This window comes from Procambarus clarkii, chromosome 18 (assembly GCF_040958095.1).
Source record: "Procambarus clarkii isolate CNS0578487 chromosome 18, FALCON_Pclarkii_2.0, whole genome shotgun sequence".
Lineage (NCBI taxonomy): Eukaryota > Metazoa > Arthropoda > Malacostraca > Decapoda > Cambaridae > Procambarus > Procambarus clarkii.
Window position 1 is genome coordinate 34,112,523 of NC_091167.1, and position 17,133 is coordinate 34,129,655.

Genomic DNA, 17,133 nt, shown 5'->3' on the forward strand with positions numbered 1-17,133 from the left:
AGGGATAAGCATTGTTTACAGATTTTTACAGCTGATTTACAGCATCAGCTGTAAAAAGCAGATTGTTTCTGCAACAAATTCCACGCCATTCTTGCACCTTCACGGTGCATTTTTTTTACATGGTCTATTATTATTTATGCTGTGTTTAGAAGCATTAAATATTATGAAATTTTTAGCATTTTGCGTGTTCCTGGAATTAATATATTAGTGTTTTTATTACCAGTTCCTTTTATGAACTGTGTGGGGCTGTAGGTAATTTAATAGGTAGTAGATGATGTGTTTTCATGTTGTCTGTGTGTAGGAGATCGGTATAGATGCATTCTCTCGTCTGGCCAAGGTTAGCTCTGGTTTGTAAGTGAAGTTTGTTGCTGTATCTGTTAGTTGGGGTTGTCACAATAATGTTTGTTGCTGCATCTGTTAATTGGGGTTGTCACAATAATGTTTAGGACTATCTGTTGGCTGTTGGAGATGTTAGGAAGTTTTCTTTTAGTGTAACAGTAGTGAGAAAATGGGATGATCCAAAGTAGATGGAACTAGATTCATGTTGACCAGACCACACACTAAGAAGGTGAAGGGACGACGACGTTTCGGTCCGTCCTGGACCATTCTCAAGACGATTGTGGTCCAGGACGGACCGAAACGTCGTCGTCCCTTCACCTTCTAGTGTGTGGTCTGGTCAACATTCTTCAGTCAAGTTATTGTGACTCATCGCCTGCAACTAAATTCATATTTTGCGAAAGTAGATGTAATAGGTAAACAGGTGAGGAATTATTGCATTAGACAACTGGCAGCTAGAAAGGCGGCCCTGGAGCTAAATCTCGATCCTTTAGCCACAAATAGGTAAGTACACACATAGTTATAGGGGCCTCGCGGCTGAGTCGGACAGCGCTCTGGGGTCGTAGTCCAAAGGGTCCGGGTTCGATCCCCGGAAGAAGCGGAAACAAATGGGCAGAGTTTTTTTTTTTTACCTTGATCTGTTCACCTAGCAGTAAATAGGTACTTGGGAGTTAAACAGCTGCTACGGACTGCTTCATGGGAATGTGTGTGCGTGTGTAAGAGAAATATATATAGTAGCCATAATAGAGGAAAAAATAAAATGGTTAGAAAGGCGGGGCCCAGGAGCTAATACCTCGATTCTGCAGATAGAAAAAGTAAATACAAATAGTAAATACTCAACATTCCCTTATTCCATCAGCTACAAATGTGTACCCCCTCAAAAGTCACTTTCTACTCCAATGACTCGTTTCATTTGCATTTTAGAATACAAACAGCAGTAAAAGGCGGCGTTTTCAATAGCGAAGACTTATAGCGCTTCATCCACGTCGAAGCCTCGTGTGATGGTCGGCGTCTTGCTGGTGCACAGGCGTCAACAACACATTTTCTCCCAGTAATGAGCAGGAGGAGGTAGGGAGGCGTAGGATAATATATGTATATGTATATATATATATATATATATATATATATATATATATATATATATATATATATATATATGTATATATATATATATATATATATATATATGTATATATATATATATATATATATATATATATATATATATATATATATATATATATATATATATATATATATATATATATATATATATATATATATACTGATACCTTAAAATACAACAGCCAGTCCTAGATCTTCTTATGGAACTCACAAGGTTCGTCAATGTGTGGCTGGCTTGTGATACACCTGAGGTCATCAGGCCTCTCTTTTTTGGTGCCTCCCTCTGTGCTCTCAAAAAGAAGGATGAAGGAATCAGGCCAATTGCTGTTGGCAACACTCTCCGACGCCTGGTTGCCAAGGCTGCTACGAGGGTAGTCAGCCAGCAAGCGGCTGAATTGCTGAAACCAATTCAGTTAGAATTTGGGATCCCCCAAGGCTGTGAAGCGGCTGCCCATGCAGCACGAGCATACATCACCAACATTTCTGACGAAAAGGCCCTACTCAAACTGGACTTTAAGAATGCCTTCAACATGGTCAGAAGAGATGCAGTGCTTTATGCCGTACATCACCATTTCCGGCCCTTCTACCCGTTCATACTATCGTGCTACAGTGGTGAGTCAAAACTGCTCTTTGGCGAACACGAAATCAGATCATGTAAAGGTGATCAGCAAGGTGATCCCCTAACTCCTCTTCTTTTCTGCTTAGTCTTAAAAGAAATCACAGAAAGCTTGTCCAGCGAGTTCAACATCTGGTTTTTGGACGATGGCACTATAGCAGGCACCCTAGACCACCTCTTGGAAGACATCAGGAAAACAAGGGAGCAAGAAGTAAGCCTGAGCCTCTTCCTGACCCATCCAAGTGTGAAGTAGTCTCCTCCAACCCAGACATCATAACTAGAATAAGGTCTGCCTTGCCTGGAACTCATGTCATTAGGGCTGAGAGCCGCACTCTCCTTGGAGCTCCCCTCGGGTCTAACGCCATGGAGGAGATCCATGATAAGAAAATCACAGACCTCAGGAGGATGGAAGACAAGATAGGTGACATCGATGCCCACGATGCTTTTTATCTCCTCACTAAATGCCTATCCCTTCCGAGGCTAACCTACTTTCTGAGGTGCGCCCCATCCTACGACAGCCCAAAGCTTGAAGAGTATGACCTATTATTGAAGACCATGCTGGAAAGAGTTGTTAACCTCTCCCTCAAGGAATGCCAGTGGAAACAAGCCACTCTTCCAGTCAGGTTCGTTGGCTTGGGTGTCCGCACCGCTACCCACATTGCTGTCCCAGCCTTCCTGTCTTCCTTCTCAGCATCAGATGACCTGGTTAAGGAAATTATACCTTACAACCTGTGTGACTTAGCAGGGATACAGGACCCCCACTACACGGAATGCGACACAGAATGGGGTACAATGGCAGATCCAGCACTCAGACAACCATGCCAGAAGCCAAGAAACAATCCAGCTGGGACAGTCCCATTGTAGACAAAGAAGCCACAGCTTTGCTGAAGGTAGCAACAACCCCCAGTGATCGTGCACGCCTCACAGCTGTGCAAGCTCCCCGTGCAGGGGACTTCCTTTTGGCAGTCCCTATGTCTGCGACAGGCACACGTCTTGATCCACAGGAGCTCTGTATTGCAGTCGCTCTTCGCCTTGCTGCCCCTATCCACACTGTTCATAGGTGTATTTGTGGCGAGGCATATGCTGACGAATGTAGATTGCATGGCCTGCACTGTGGAAAATCGGGCGGTTGGCACTCTAGGCACGACGAAGTCAATGACATCATTAAGAGAAGCCTTGTCTCTGCCCAATGTCCAGCAGAGAGAGAGCCCCGCAATCTACTGAACCGTGACTCTGTTAGCTTTGCCGGCCGACCAGACGGAATCACACTGCGCCCGTGGAAGGGTGGTAGACAGTTGGGGTGGGACTATACTTGCGTATCTACCCTGGCAATCACATACATCAACCTCTCTGCCGGCCAAGCAGGAGCCGCGACTATAAGGACAGAGAAAGACACAAGTAAACCAGGTACAGGGAATTAGATCATCGGTACAACTTCGTTCCAATAGGATCTGAGACCCTAGGCGCATGGGGAGAGAGCGCAAGAAGGTTTCTTAAGAATGTTGGTTCCAAGCTCACTGACACTACAAGAGACCCTAGAGCGGCAAGTTTTCTCTTTCAGCGCCTCAGTGTTGCGATCCAGAGGGGAAATGCCCGCTGCGTCCTCGGTTCCTCCCCGGCGTCGGAGGAGTTCGAAGAAAATCTACAGCCTCTAGGAAACAAACTTCTTCTTATGTCCTCTTAATGTTAATTTTTTGTAAACAATCATATATGTAACTGTATAACCTTGTATAATAAAGTATACAGCATAAAAAAGGGGGATGGTAGAAGTGAACACTCATACTTATTCAAAGTTAAATGGCATGTTTTTCTCTGAATGCTCTGTGTTCCCTTCTCTGAGGCTGTGGGTATATATATATATATATATATATATATATATATATATATATATATATATATATATATATATATATATATATATGTGAGATACTACTGAGTTTCTGATTAATATCTTTCAGAAGAACGGAATTTAACAAAAGTTGTTATATATCGTTAAATGTTGCAGTACTGTGTTAGTGTTAATATTTTAACTTGGTTTAATTGATATAAAATGGCAATATTATAAATTCATGGCCACATATATGAAAGAAAGTTAATTGGTCACAAAGCCATAAATCACTAAGAACTCTGTGATCCGACCAGGGTTCGAACCTGCAGTGCCGGGGATCACCCCCCTGGCTTACACAGTTTAGGCAATCGCTGATGAAGCGGGTACAGTACTAGCGTACGTACTGTACACAGTACTGTGTACGCCAATATACAGTACTGCGGTACACAGTATTTAATATTTAAATATTATTCAAAGAATAATATTTCAGAGAATAAGTGTTTATATATTATTTTTTGAAACAAACATGAGCTATATTCCCCCGAAATCGTTTTCATATCGACGGGCTTGTCATTGTCTTATTTTTTCGTCAGTCTGCTTCTCTGCAGTCTATAATGCAATATATAAAAGTTTGTCGCATTATTTCCTTAACTTTAACCAACAGCGTTCGCAAACTTCGTTAAACGGGGGGAAAAAAGCTTTTCACAAACATTGGGTTTTGTTTGAGTAAAATCGAACGTTGTCTGGTGAATTAATGCTACTACTGCATTAAAAGTTGAAAAACCAAGTGTGCTATACAAAGGACATTTGCTATAAATACACATTAAACTGCGTAAATAGCTTATGAAGACTGTAACTTGTTCAGGTAAAATAATTTTGGGGTTTAGGTCCTGAGCCCATTATGTGCCTCTGTATTTTTTAATACGCCTCTGAAGGCATTATGTTCCTTCCCATTATGCGCATAGGGAACAAATGAGCGTCTTACAATTGATGTATCACATTTGCTCTGTAACACAATGATCGGCAAAATGATGTCTCGGAGGAAATTAAAAATTTGTCACTTTTTTCTACAATTCACTTGTTTCGTAATTTAAATGGTACATTAGGCTTTTACGTGCACGTGACTGGGACGATGGTGCTTAGGAGGCTACGTGTCCTGCATGACTGAGACAACGGTTTTTATGCAGGTGTTTCCTGCATGAAACGTGTTTGAGGAGACGGTCCTCTCTGGCAGGAACAACAGTGTTTCGACCACGTTTCCCGCAAGGTGATCTTGGTGAAACGATTTTTCGAGCAACGTTTTCGGCATGATAGGGACAACTGTGTTTAGGAAGACGTTTAATGGAAAACTAAAACAAATGTACAAAAAACTAAATTGAAAACAAAACAAAATGTAAAACAAATTTCAGGGGGCTGGGTAGGAATATAAGGACTTCATCTACAAGTTCAGTACTCGACATCAGCCGCTGACACTATATTGCCCAGGAGAAGAGCCTGAGGCGTTATCTCCTATTGTCTCTTTCTCTTGTCATTCTCTTCCTCTCTTCTTTCTGTCCTTCTCTTCCTTCTTCCCTTCTCGCTATTCTGACTATGTTATGTTCTTAATCATTTTGTCTCATCCTATCCGTCCTCTTAAAAGTTTGCCTCTTTCTATTTGCATGTAAATTTTTGCATTAGAAGTCTTTAATAGGATCACTAATAGCTAGGAAATGCACTGACAAACTTCCTCTCCTGCTTCCAGAACTGTAGTGAGAAAGCAGCGATTTGATTGATTGTTGTCGCCCGAGTCGGCTATTTATTGTGCACCCCATACTCATCCTGTGACTGGTAGCGCAAAAAGGATTACAGAGGGCACAAAATTTCTTTATCAGACCTCAACGGAGATTATTACATTAACAATATCATCAGTCCTTCACACCTTCATAATGCCAGCTAGTTACAGAGAATGTTCTATTCAATAGCTATGTTTTTACAGTTAATATATAATGATTAACTGTAAATATATTAGCTATTGGAATAGAGAAAACAGCGCTGCTAATTATCCTGGGATTGATGAAAACTCAATGTGTTCTCACGATCTGACAAACATTAAATCTGAAGCGGATTTGCGCCACTAGAATCATTCACATCCTGGGGAACCCACATAATCCACTGAGGCTGATTCTCATTGGTCCGAGAGTGCTCAATGTTGCGGAACTTTCATTTTCATTTAAGCTCAAGAATTTTAACGCCGTGGTTAAATGGGCCTTCACAAATGTAGTGCATTAAGTGAGAGAGAAGCTAAAGGACCTGGACATTTAGGAGAACAAGTTAAGGAAAACTGATTGCAGCACATGGGGTTCTGAGAGACACTGATGAGGTGGAATTGGATTGTTTCTCCAAAATGAAGGAAAAAAAAACAGATCGAGGCGCCTCAGGTGCAAGATGAAGAAAAACTAGTCAAGACACACAAGGAAGCACTCAGTACAATCTGGTTAGTAGACGTAAGGAATGACTTGGAACACAGATAAGAGAGGATACCTCCATCCACAGTTTTAAAAACGAGAGAAAATAAAAATAAAGGCAACTGCAGTAGGCATATGCGCGCCAGCTATCCACCCAAACATATTCATATATATATCTAACCTTCACTTAAAACAATCCTATTACCCTTCGTCTATTATGCTCTCCGACAGCTTATTCATTAATCAAAAACTCTGCTCCCAAACCTGGATTCCCGATCTCCTGCTCCACCTTGCTCTCACGCTGACAACACCCATTTACACCCCATCCTGTTATACCTACCCTTGTACACCTCGACCGTCTCACCCTTTACTCTTTGTTTTTCGAGAGAATGTAAATAATTCTCTTTTAATCTCTTCATATGGGAAGTTAAGGATTCCTGTAATTAATTTCGTCGGATACAATAGAGCAATGGACTGTGGTTATGGATAGCACTATAAGGTTGTGTTATGTCCAAGCTGATTGATGATGATTAAAGCCCCCAAGAAGTGGCACGGGCATGAATAGCCTGTAAGTGGTGGATTTTATTTTTTTGAGTGAATGTATACTGTGTGTTGAGGTCGCATTTAAATCGTCAGGCTGCTATCGCGGGGGAGGATACTGCTTGACAGTATTTATGAGGGTGTCCAGCTGCTGGACTTCCCAAGCTCTTGTAATTGGCAATTTATATGAGTCGTGCCACGGTGTTGAACTACGACTGACAACTTCTGGCGCTAGGGAAGGTCTATACAAGGATATCGACGCAGATAGCCGTGCGCTGTCTGTCTCCGTTTCAATGCGTAGAGCCAAACAGCCAGAACGATTTTGTATATTTTTAAGTATTGATTTCGTAATTAGTTTACCCCTAATAACATTAGGAGTAAACTAATGAATTAGTAAACTAATGAATTAGTTTACTCCAATGAAACTAATGACAGCAATGAATTTCAAACTTAGATAGGCCTTGTTTTATTTAGGTGTCTCTGAATAAAGTTTGCATGTATATTTGTGTCAGGTCAGATTAAAAACATTTCTTGGCTAAAATACACATAAATCGTTTCGTATAATATAATACAAAAATAGCATTCCAAAATTTGTTTTTAATATATCTAAGATAATTCTGTTTTTTAGGCTAATGTAGTTATTAGATACGACATACATATATACACATATCGTAAACTTTATATAAAATATTTATTAGAAAACTACAACATGGGAGAGGGGGGGGGGAGGGGGAAGAGTAGGAGAGCATGGGAGAGGAACCCAAAGACAACACACAATTAATACAAAACTCTTCAAGACCTAAACGTGTCACCGAAACCATCCTGTCAGCGTAGAGTGTTACTGTCACCCCCTTCTCTTCCCCCCTCTTCTCTCTCCCCCTCTTCTCTCTTCTCTCTTCACGCAAGAGAAACAAGAGAGACAGGAAACAGCTCCTCCATGTCGCAAGAGTAAAATGCTGCAGACATTCTGCTTACACTCAGGCAAGGCGAGAATATAAGACCGTAAATCTTCCTTAGCTGAAAACTTGCAAGTTCACTGGTGTCATTTTTGTGCGGAAAATTCTTGTCCTCGTGGCAAGGAAAAACGGGTAACCATAGCGTGAGACGGGAGGAAGTTGGTTAGAGGCGTGGGTAGTGGTGGCTGGGGACGAGGCGTGGGTAGTGGTGGCTGGGACGAGGCGTGGGTAGTGGTGGCTGGGACGAGGCGTGGGTAGTGGTGGCTGGGACGAGGCGTGGGTAGTGGTGGCTGGGACGAGGCGTGGGTAGTGGTGGCTGGGACGAGGCGTGGGTAGTGGTGGCTGGGACGAGGCGTGGGCAGTGGTGGCTGGGGACGAGGCGTGGGTAGTGGTGACTGGGACGAGGCGTGGGTAGTGGTGGCTGGGGACGAGGCGTGGGTAGTGGTGACTGGGACGAGGCGTGGATAGTGGAGACTGGGGACGAGGCGTGGGTAGTGGTGGCTGGGGACGAGGCGTGGGTAGTGGTGGCTGGGGACGAGGCGTGGGTAGTGGTGACTGGGACGAGGCGTGGGTAGTGGTGGCTGGGACGAGGCTTGGGTAGTGGTGGCTGGGACGAGGCGTGGGTAGTGGTGGCTGAGGACGATGCGTGGGTAGTGGTGGCTGGGACGAGGCGTGGGTAGTGGTGGCTGGGACGAGGCGTGGGTAGTGGTGGCTGGGACGAGGCGTGGGTAGTGGTGGCTGGGACGAGGCGTGGGTAGTGGTGGCTGGGGACGAGGCGTGGGTAGTGGTGGCTGGGACGAGGCGTGGGTAGTGGTGGCTGGGACGAGGCGTGGGTAGTGGTGGCTGGGACGAGGCGTGGGTAGTGGTGTCTGGGGACGAGGCGTGGGTAGTGGTGGCTAGGGACGAGGCGTGGGTAGTGCTGGCTGGGGACGAGGCGTGGGTAGTGGTGTCTGGGACGAGGCGTGGGTAGTGGTGGCTGGGGACGAGGCGTGGGTAGTGGTGGCTGGGGACGAGGCGTGGGTAGTGATGGCTAGGGACGAGGCGTGGGTAGTGGTGGCTGAGGACGAGGCGTGGATAGTGGAGACTGGGGACGAGGCGTGGGTAGTGGTGGCTGAGGACGAGGCGTGGATAGTGGAGACTGGGGACGAGGCGTGGGTAGTGGTGGCTGAGGACGAGGCGTGGATAGTGGAGACTGGGGACGAGGCGTGGGTAGTGGTGGCTGAGGACGAGGCGTGGATAGTGGAGACTGGGGACGAGGCGTGGGTAGTGGTGGCTGAGGACGAGGCGTGGGTAGTGGTGGCTGGGGACGAGGCGTGGATAGTGGAGACTGGGGACGAGGCGTGGACAAGGTGCTGGAGGACTCACAATTTGAACCTCTACTCATCATAAGCCTGAGGGGCGGGGATGGATGGACGGCTCCAGCAGGAGTGCCAGGAAATATCAGTCATCATTTCGCTTTCTCAGCTCCGTATTATGAGGTGGGCGGCCCCGTGCTCCTGGGTGTTCCGGTAGCTGCTCCTGGGTGTTCCGGTAGCTGCTCCTGGGTGTTCCTGTAGGTGCTCCTGGGTGTTCCTGTAGGTGCTCCTGGGTGTTCCTGTAGGTGCTCCTGGGTGTTCCTGTAGCTGCTCCTGGGTGTTACTGTAGGTGTTCCTGGGTGTTCCTGTAGCTGCTCCTGGGTGTTCCTGTAGCTGCTCCTGGGTGTTCCTGTAGCTGCTCCTTGGTGTTACTGTAGGTGCTCCTGGGTGTTACTGTAGGTGCTCCTGGGTGTTACTGTAGCTGCTCCTGGGTGTTCCTGTAGCTGCTCCTGGGTGTTACTGTAGGTGTTCCTGGGTGTTCCTGTAGCTGCTCCTGGGTGTTCCTGTAGCTGCTCCTGGGTGTTCCTGTTGGTGCTCCTGGGTGTTCCTGTAGCTGCTCCTGGGTGTTCTTGTAGCTGCTCCTGGGTGTTCCTGTTGGTGCTCCTGGGTGTTCCTGTAGCTGCTCCTGGGTGTTCCTGTAGCTGCTCCTGGGTGTTCCTGTAGCTGCTCCTCGGTGTCACTGTAGGTGTTCCTGGGTGTTACTGCACGGAGCACGTACCTCTCTGTTCATCAGTAAATATGTACCTGGGAGTTAGGAAACTGTTGTGGGTCGCATGCTGGGAAAGAGCACCTAAGGGGGATCGGGGTAAGCCTAGCACGCTTCCTGCTAGGAATCCATAACTGAGAGTGGCAATCTCTCTCTCTCTTGCGTGTGTGGCTATTCTTCCAGTAATTTATATTAATATTTGTGTTATTTTTATTATTAATATTTACGTTCTAATTCCTACATTCAATTGTTCTAAAAATCACAGTTCGTTAGTTATACTTCTTTCATGGTATAGGGCTCAGCCACCAAGGAAGCCGGTGGCTGAGCGGACAGGACACTGGACGCGTTATCCTGTGGTCCTGGGTTCGTTCCCGGGCGCTGGCGAGAACAATGGGCAGAGTTTTTTTTTTTTACTCTGTTGCCTCTGTTACCTAGCAGTAAATAGGTACCTGGGAGTTAGTTAGCTGTCACGGGCTGCTTCCTGGGGGTGGAGGGCTGGTCGAGGACCGGGCCGCGGGGACACTAAGCCCCGAAATCATCTCAAGATAACCTCAAGATACGAAGATGGCCATCAGTAGTTCAATACAGTGACTATTTCCACTCGTTTTTCTTATCATATTTACACATAAAACTTCCTCGTCTAGTCCGTTCCATTTATTTACAACTCTTAAATTGATAAAGAAGTTTCTGACAGTCTTTGTGACACCTGTGTTTCCAGTTTCCACCTCAGTCCTCTCGTTCTACTGTTCCTTAATATAAAACATTGCTTTCATATTTGCTTTGTTAACTCCCAATTAGTGCTTTTGTTTCTGTGTTTATGTCTGTCCTATTTCTTCTTTATTCCAGTATAGTGAGGTTCAGTTCCATTAGTCTTTACACGTAGCTCAATCCCCCTTAGCTCAAGAATGATCTTCGTTCCATATTTTTTTGTTATACCATTTATAGTTTTTGTTTTGTTTCTTTAAATATTGCTATCAGACTGGGGGCCGCCTACTCAATAATTATAATTGGTATTACAAAAGATGTATACACCGTTCAGAAGAGATCTTTGTCCAAATTCCTGAAGGCTAACCGCAAGGCATATACAACAGTGTGAAAATGTGTGTGTGTAGATGCATCCGTTTGCAAGTGCATCAATGTGCGTCTGTCTGCAGGTGCGGGTGTGTGAATGTTGTCTGTGGGCACGTACTCCTGTGCGTGTATGTGCGTGTGCGTATGTCTAAAAGTACGTCTGTGTGCATGTGCGTGCCCTTTCCCCAAGAGACGCGCAAGGTAACGTGAGCGTCTAAGAGCTCTGCTTTAATTAAAGATCCCCACTAAGGTCTGCCAGGACCCAATATTGCCGCTCTCACACACTGTTCCCCGGCCGGAATCTACGCTACACACACCGTTTACTAAATGGATTTGCCAGAAACATGCAAACAGTCCTGGAAATGAAATTTGCAGGGGTCATACAAGTTTCTAAAGGGATTTTTTTCCTCTCTGGTATTGTACAACAAACTCACGCTTGATTCTATTACCAAGGAAAAAAATGCATCGTAAGGAGTTGATAATGCAGTAACCGCCCCCCCCCCTCGTTTTAATTTGAGTTATTAGCACTTACTCTTTAAGAACCCATAAAAACCTCCCTTAAACCCTTAAGGGAGGAACCCTTAAACCTCTTTAAGGTTTTAAGTTGTTCCTAAAGTGACTATTACGGTCATACTGAAGGTTTCAATTTATTTTGTGGTGTTACAGATTCTTCCTGTAATTTTGTGAAGCATATAAGCGAGCACTTATAAGCGCGAATATTGTAAATAATAAACACCTTATAAAACAAGAGAGTGCTTGTGCGAGCACACTGTGTAATAAATGTATAACTCTATAATTATGTGTGCTTCAAAGCTCTCTTCAGAGATTTATATAGAATGATTCACTAGGAATATTGAATTAGAGCGATGTAGTAGACACGTCTTAGGGACAATAAGAGCGATGTAGTAGACACGTCTTAGAGACAATAAGAGCGACGTGGTAGACACGTCTTAGAGGCAATAAGGGCGATGAAGTAGACACGTCTTAGAGACAATGTCACCTCCAAACTTGAAAGGCTATCTGGCATCATCGTACACGGGTTCCTCTTCTCTCTGTTACTCTACAAGGAGACCTAGAGTGGGTCTCGAGCTCATAAGACTTGTAAGTGGGTCACTAGGCTCCACGACTGACCAGTCCCCGACCACACTCGTGGATCCATTTGGAATACAGTTTTTCATCAAATTCTGGCACATGCCCGGGGTCGACTGTCAGTCGTGGAGCATAGTTAATAAGCACCAGGACTGACCTATCCTTGTAGATAATCAATGGTGCGGTGGTCACAGTACCGTGTACATTTATGGGTGATCCTGGACGTCATGGGTTCGAATCTCAGTCAGGTTGTTTATAGTTCTTAGTGATATAAAGACATGGTTTTTATTTGTTGTTGGGCTTCTGGCCTATCAACCGTAGGAAGACTATTCTCCACAATAGCTTACACAGACCGACCAGAAAGTATAATGTTGTTCTGAACATGGCTCAAGACTGAAGAATATACTCTTGATGTACATACACCGAGAATATATATATATATATATATATATATATATATATATATATATATATATATATATATATATATATATATATATATATATATATACTTACACCTTTCGGTGCATATATCCAGCTTGCGTGCCTCCTGGTGGATCATATATAATAATCTTACTGCCAAGTCGCACGGGGAATAAGCTCATGGATCATGAAGTAAAGCCTTTCCGGGATCAGGCACAGTTGATATTAAAGTGGTTTTCTTGCTGTTTTCTCTCTCGCATTCACTCGGATTATTGACAAGGCAAACTAGTATATTGCAACGCTATAATATATCTGTTTCGTGCATTTAATTGCCGCACCATTTTCTGAAATATCTTTTTTCTTTATTCTGTAATCTGAAATTCAGGATTACGAAAAAAATATGGTCAGCTAAGAGATGGATATTGCTGAGTTTCACGTAAACTATCTTGCTACTGATAGCTAACCAAAAACATAATTACAGTTTGCTGTCGAATCCAGAACATGTAGAAAAAATACTTCAATTGCATTTTATTTCAGATTAAGTTTAAATTCTGTTAGCAGGAGGAGACCAGTATCCAGGTGGTTTATTTAGACCTGATTTCGGTAAAACATTTTGATTTATGCAGCGGGAAGCAGGAGTTGAAGGACTGGTGACCTGCATCTCTCACCCTTCGACACCTTTACCAAACATTCGAATGCTGTGTTTTAGAATATCGTTCTTTATATTTAATCACGATACAAATATAATAGGATCAACTTTGTCTATCGAATTATGCAAAATCCTCCAGATCTCGCGTTATGCATAAATTGTCAGGTACAAACCTGTTTTTTCGTTCTCAATTTTGCTTAGAGGATAAAGTTTGGTTTTAGCTCTGGCAACGGGTTTTTCAGAGCCAGTGAATTGAGCATTTGAGGAATTACTCTTCAAAGCCCCTTAGGTAAATAATTATATTTGTCACATACACACATACAGATCCATAGTTCAGTGGAGTCAGTGACCCCGTGTTTGCGACACCCCCAAGTTTAATATTTTATTTCAGAGCACAGGTGTGTGTGTGTGAGAGAGAGCACAGGTGTGTCTGTGAGAGAGCACAGGTGTGTGTGAGTGAGTCCAGATGGTGACTGACGACCGAGCAGTGTTGGGCTTACTTGGTTGTTGATCACGGTTGGTTGATGAGCCAGGCTAGTCGTCTTGACCCAGGCTGGTCGTTGATTCAGGCTGGTACAGTGACCCAGGCTGATCGTTGATTCAATTCAGGCTACCAAAGCTCTGTAAAGTGATGCATTAAGAGATCTAGGCCTGTCATTCGGCCTGTGCTGGCAGCTTATGGTCCTGTCTCCACTTTTAAGCTGAGTAAAAAAGCGAGTGGATCTATAGCGCTTAGGGTTTGCAATTTGTAAGCTGAAAAAGAGCCATTCCCTAGACGAGGATGGATTGTTGATAGGGGGGAAACAACAATGACTTTTTTGCTTCTGTGAGTTATTTTAATATTGCAAAGATTTTTAGTTTTTTAGAGAATGTTAAAAAAGCTCAGTTTTTTTTTTTTTACTTTTATACAAGAACTTTTATATCGAAACTCCAAAGGAATCCTCATTCGACTCTACAATCTCGGAAGAGGAAATATGTGAAAAAGCATCAAGTGTACCTGACCTGATGTTCGGACATACACTTGAAGAAATAATTCACAAACAAAAGATATATTATTTGAAGGGAAACGCACATTCAGCAAAGACAAACTACTAATTTTTTCCAGGCACTCACTTATCACTATCCACTCAAATATCTTCAACAAATATCACGCTGATGATTTGGAAATATAACGTGAGAATGATCGATGTATATAATAACATAGCAGGCATACAGGATAGACCAGAATAACTAATTAGCAGAGATAGTGGGTATATACTCTCCCCCCCCCATCTGGATATTTGGAATTATTAAGGAATTACTGTCACAAAGAGATGGTTTGTTGACCAACATTTTATATCCTATTGAAATCAGAATTATATTACACGAACTGTGTGATCAGAATGATTTTGATCCTGGCTGGTCCCTAAATCTGCTGGAGTAAACTGCTGTGGGTGAGCAAATTATACCGTTATGGTGTAATTAGTTTATGTTAGTTATCCTTCAGATTGTATTCTCATCATTCAAATTTTATGCAATATATATAGTATGCCAATATAGGTCTCACTGCTCTAATTGGAATCTATGGCTCTATGTCCGTTTACTGCAGTCACATCTGTACACCTGTTCCCTCCACCCACAATTGTACACCTATTCCCTCCAGTCACAACTGTACACCTGTTCCCTCCACCCACAATTGTACACCTATTCCCTCCAGTCACATCTGCACACCTGTTCCCTCCAGTCATAACTGTACACCTGTTCCCTTCAACCACATCTGTACACCTGTTCCCTCCAGTCACATCTGCACACCTGTTCCCTCCAGTCATAACTGTACACCTGTTCTCTCTAGCCAGAACTAATTCGTGTAAAATCACTGACAAATCAGGTTTCTGAATCTAAATCTAGATTATACGCTATATAATTTGAATTATTACGTGTTATGTTATTTTAACTCATGTAAATAATGCCGTGAAAGTACATTATTTTATGAATATGTGTACAACCTTTAACTAGTAAAGCTGTTGCAGTGATTTGATTCTCAGAGTGCAGTAGACGCAATGTTGCAGAAATTGCAACTAGGGACGTATAGGTCTCACGGCTCCTCGTCGGCATCAACCAGATGTATCAAGGCAATGTTTCCTTGTAAATTCATTTAGCTATTGCTGTTTAGTAGCCACCGAAGATCTGCCAAGAATTTGTCAGTAGGTCTACTGTATAAAGTTTGTTAGTTCTTGTATGTTTCAATATTTCAACGGTTGATTCTTTGCCTCTCCTTTCGCTCTAATCTCTCCCTCTCTCTCTCTCTCTCTCTCTCTCTCTCTCTCTCTCTCTCTCTCTCTCTCTCTCTCTCTCTCTCTCTCTCTCTCTCTCTCTCTCTCTCCATTCCTACGTCCTCTCTTTTATCTCCCTCCTTCCTTCCACTCTTCCCCTCCTCTCTTCGCATCTCCCATTCCTTACTCTTCTCTCCTCCTTTCCTTTCCCCCCTATCCGTCTCTTTCGCCCTCTTCTGAATCTCTTTTCCTCCTTTATTACTTTTAACTTTATTTATATCCTCTATTACTGTCCGACTTCTGCTTCAGATTTAGCACCAATGCTCTTCAGACATTCTAGGTAATTGGTCCTCGCCTTTTGGGTACCTGGTTGGTCCCGGATGTTACGTGGGAAAGAGTAGAGAGCAGTCAAATTGTTCTTAAGAATGACCACACAACTTCTAGTCCTGCTGCTACTGTTGCTACTGCTAGTAGCATAATACTACTGCTATTAATGCTGCTTTTTATTATTTCTGTTTACTGTTAACATCAGTTGCTTATACTAACTTTACTTTCCACAACTATCTACCTCGTCACGGGTTGAAAGCAGGTAGTGGATGGTTATGTGAGGTAGATTGAGAGTAGGGAGTGGATGGTTGCGTGAGAGGGTGTGAACGAGGTTGTGTACTCACCTAATTGTGCTTGCGGGGGTTGCGCTCTGGACTCTTTGGTCCCGCCTCTCAACCGTCAATCAACTGATGTAGATTCCTGAGCCTATTGGGCTCTGTCATATCTACATTTGAAACTGTGCATGGAGTCAGCCTCCACCACATCACTTCCTAGTGCATTCCATTTACTAACTACTCTGACACTGAAAAAGTTCTCTTTAATGTCTCTGTGGCTCATTTGGGTACTCAGCTTCCACCTGTGTCTTCTTGTGCGTGTGCCACACGTGTTAAATAATCCATCCTTGTCCACCCTGTTAATTCCCCTGAGAATTTTGTATGTGGATGATCATGTCTCCCCTAGCTCTTCTGTCCTCCAGCGACGTGAGGTGCAGTTCACGTAGTCTGTCCTCATAACTCATGCCTCTTAGTTCTGGGACTAACCTAGAGACATACCTCTGAACTTTTTCCAGCTTCGTCTTGTGCTTGACTAGATACGGGCTCCATGCTGGGGCCGCATACTCCAGGATTGGCCTTACATATGATGGTATACAAGGTTCTGAAGGATTCCTTACACAGGTTTCTGAAAGCAGTTTTGATGTTAGCCAGCCTCTCATAGGCCGGTGTGTGAGGAGGTAGTAAAGTATGGAGGGGTCCCCCATGGATCAGGTCCCCATGGGTCAGGTCCCCATGGGTCAGGTCTCAGACTCGTGTGCGCCCCTGCCAGGCCGTCAGGGATTCACGGCTAATGAAATTGCAGGTTGTGTCATCAGGCTCCACAGAGAGTAATTCAATTATGCATGGCTGGGTCTCACGCTACAAAGAGTGCCACGCACAACCACAAGAAATCTTCTTGATGTATTGCAACATTTTCGCGAGTATGGCGCGTGAACCGTGACTGAAGAGCGATACGCGGTTCAGTTTACCAGCAAAAGTAAAGTTTACTTGGTTGGTAAGAGTGGTGTTAATCCCCCCTCCAACCTACACCAGAGGTCTCGGTTTGATAGTTTGCGAGCTGGAGCTTTCATTTATTTTTAATCTGAACCTTTTGATTGCGTGAAATTACTTGGATATAATATCAGATTTCAACATTGGTGAA